Consider the following 3,949-nt stretch of genomic DNA (forward strand, 5'->3'; position numbering starts at 1 on the left):
GTCTGATTCACGACCAGCTTAAATGAACTTGTCATGTAAAAAAACAAGTAACAAATCCCAGATTTGGCAAGGCTGCAACTACAGTTAGTGATAGATAACATTTTGCCTCAAGGTGTGTCTGGCCACTGCCGGGACTAACACGAATGGACACACAGCCTCGACTCTGGCAGTAGAATGGACTCTGTTGTTGGAGCGCTCTACTGCTCATTCAACTTAGCCCACATGAAAGGAGTCAATGGAAGGGAGAATGACCAAAGAATTTGTTGGTGCTTGTAGTTTACATGCTTGTACGTCTAGTGATGTTTGTGTGTGTGTGTGTGTGTGTGTGTGTGTGTGTGTGTGTGTGTGTGTGTGTGTGTGTGTGTGTGTGTGTGTGTGTGTGTGTGTGTGTGTGTGTGTGTGTGTGTGTGTGTGTGTGTGTGTGTGTGTGTGCGTGCGCGTGTGTGTGTGAACGCTCACAAGCGGCAGTGTGTTTGTGTGTGTGTGTGTTTGCTTGTTTGTCACATGATGTCCTGTGGCAATCCCTAACTAACCGTGCAGGCGCCAGTAGAAGGTGGGGGGGGAGAGAGAGCGGGGGTGAGAGACGGGCATGAGAAGAAGCAGAGGAGGGAAGAGGAGCTATGGAGCCGTGGAAGGGGGGGGGCACTCTGGCTGACTACTGTCACATGATGGGCATATAATGAAGCCAAAATACATTCAAACTGGTGAATACTGCGCAAATGACTCATGACCTGACTTAGCACTGTGTAAACATGGGGCTTCCGTTTAGCCTTCTCAATAAAACCGCCGAATCATGATGCACTTCTGTCGGCACTGTGAACAAAATACATTGATGTGAGCTGAACATTTACATCCGTTAAAGATATAATGTCCACCGAGAAGCTTGGACACAGACTTTGTGTAATATTCTCCCTGCCCTTTGATACTGTGTCTGTGTCCTCGAAACTTGGATCTGCTGTCAGTATTCAGTATAGAGCCTTCATATATAATGGCGGTATTAAGAATACATTATACAAAGGCAGAGCATTTCATCACTGTCAAATTAAACATGAAACATTATGCCAAGGTGGCATTTCAGAGCAAAATGCCTCACTGGCTTGACAGGAGTCCAGAGTCAGTGGACGAAGCGTGGACACAAGCGATGGGCACAAAAAAGGGCCAAAAGGAAACAGAGAGGTTGTGTGTGTGGCTCTTTGTAACAGAAGGCTTAGGGATGCTGTCATATCTAATGCTCATACTCTATTAATCACATGCCTGGATGTGTGACTGGGGTTGCGTGTTGGATGGCAGTCTACTAGTGTGTGTGGGAGACTCCGTGGGGCAGAGGTGGTAGTGTTTACCCAGTGCATAAGCAGTGGTTGGCCGCAGGCCTGGTACGCCTGGCCATGATAGGCCACTGTGAAATGTTGCTGACAGAGGCAGCCTTTTGCCCTCTCTACTGTAATTGTGTGTGTGTGAGTGTGTGTAGTCTGCTGTCTTTGTGCCTCAGCATGCATGCTTAAATGTGGGTATTGATGGTAGCTTTCATTTACTTTAATTGGCATGTACAGTTTGTACATGTTCTGTCTTCAATGTACATATCTTTAGGGGTCAATGTAAAGAGAGCTCCATTTTATTCCCCCCAGCAGGCCAGAAAGATGCTGTTTTGATACAGAAAGGAACAGCGGCGGGGTTTTTCTAATGGTTGTGTAGTTACAGAAGAGGGTGGGAGAGAGAAACAGAGAATGGTAATGGGGTGGGAAAGGGGAAATGAATCAATGGAAGGCCCTGCCATCCTGGCTTATTCGGCAGGCCTCTTTCCCCTCGTCTGTCGTCTATTTCTCTCCCCTCTTTTCGTTCTTGAGCTCTTGATCACTTCTCTTTCCCCTCTCCACTGCATTCCGCACAGTTTTGTCATCCTGCCAAGGAAACGAATCAGAGGGCCCTCTCTCAGCCACCACACTTTTCCTTTGTCTCACTCTGCCTCGTAGTTCGGTCTGCACCCCACTGTCTCAGCACGCTTCACTTTTACCACCCCCCTATCCCACACGGTGGCCTATGATGTCACACCGGGAGCAAGGGCCGTTGGGAAGTGACCCTAGGTTGAACGAGCTCGTGTCCAGCGAGCATTTCTGCCGTCTGAAAAGGGTGTCGTAAACCGCTCATTCTTCCGTTTCAGGAGAGTGCTTCCCTTGTTTGGAGAAAGTGTCTCCTGTTTCAAGAAGTCTGTCCTGCCCTTTTAAAGAGTTCCATAGTGGTCCCCAGATTCCCTATTTTTCTTCTAAGTTAATTCGATGTCTCTGTACGTGTCAGTTATCATGCAATAGAGCTTGCATAATAATAATTGAATGAAGCCGTTTACATCACTGACTTTTAATTAATTTTCATGTGTTGTTTTCTTCTCCTTTTTTTCTTTCTCGAGATGATCTCCAGTGAACCATGGCAGTGGTGAAATGTTTTAATCAGACGGGTAAATGGAATAATTCTATCAGTCAATTTGGTCTTGTCTTTATTTTTTACATGGGTGATTAACCATGTTACCAGTTGTTCAACTGGCAGGGTGGATTAGCAGGATTAGATGCTCTGTATTCGTGTGTGTGCATGCATCAGTGCGTGTGTGTATAATGTGTTTGTATGTGTGTGATGCCAATTAATGATGGCTTGGCAGGCTAAAAGGCAATCAAAGGCATAAACGTAGCACAGAGAAATGGACTTGACTTTACTAAAGCAAGAGAACAGGGATTATACCTGCCTACATGACCTTTTGGCCCCTTTAACAACCTGACCCACCAGAGGGAGGAGATGGAATGTGTGAAATGCTAAGAGAGGATCAATTTGAGCATCTCTTGTTGGCCCGCTTGTTCACTCGTATACATGCCTGTAGGCAGATGTGTTCGTGTCAGGAACGGCGTACACACAAACCTGCTCAGCATCTATTCTGTCTATATTCTTTGCAACCTTGAGCGCTGTGAGCAGCTCGGTTGTAAACGCGTCGCTCTGCTGTCTCTCTCCTAGCTCTTATCGGCCCAGATAGCTCTCCGATAGACACTCATACCCGCACGGTTTGAGGCTCAGCTAGCCACAGCAGCAGATGAAGCTGATGCAAGGCCGCTATGACGACAAGAGGACAGGGCCTTATCTGTCGTCATGGTAATGGCCATGATGGAATGATGACAATCTGCTCTTGGCTTCGTGTTTTCTGACAGGGCAGCGTGACTGCCAAAATGTACTTCTGTGCAGGCATGTGGGCACGGCATGATCATGTGTACTACGATATCCACATGCAAGAAAACTGTAATTAGAGCTACTCGATATCGAAAGTCCGAAACTTGGACTTGTTTGTCTCGAACGTCTTCTCAACCAGGGAGTCGACACAGACAAGCAAATGATCATGGTCATGCAGAAACCGCAGGGAAGTGAGTTTATGTTGCTGGCCCGTTTTTTGACTCATCGCGCTCTCGCCGCGGTGTCTTTTCTTTCCGACAAATATGACAGATGCATATCAAGCTGTGCAGTCTGCTCAGGGGAGATAAGGACCAGTTAGGCGCTGGGGTTGCGACATCCCACTGAGCCAATGAGTGAGCACACCGCCTTTTTCATACCGATCCTCAGCAGATAGGCCTGCAGTGTGTGTGTGTGTGTGTGTGTATGACTTTATGTGCATGTGATGCCACTGATAAATTCTGGCATGCACTGTTTAATGGTCGCAGGTCTGCACATGTCTCCTATCCTGAAACGAGTTTAAAGAAAAACAAATTTTAAATAACAACAGTTGAAGAGCAGGTTGTCTCTCCAATTTATGAATGTCAAGGTTAACGCGATAATTCATGCTACATAAGAAGACTAACTGGCCTTGCTTATGAAAGAGGTCCCAATAAGACAATGCTAAACTTGTGCTATTTTCTTTTTTTTAAAGAAAATAATAAAACATCGATACAGCAATAGATGGATAAAACTTCCTTTCTTCCTT

This window comes from Anoplopoma fimbria, chromosome 17 (genome assembly GCF_027596085.1).
Source record: "Anoplopoma fimbria isolate UVic2021 breed Golden Eagle Sablefish chromosome 17, Afim_UVic_2022, whole genome shotgun sequence".
Lineage (NCBI taxonomy): Eukaryota > Metazoa > Chordata > Actinopteri > Perciformes > Anoplopomatidae > Anoplopoma > Anoplopoma fimbria.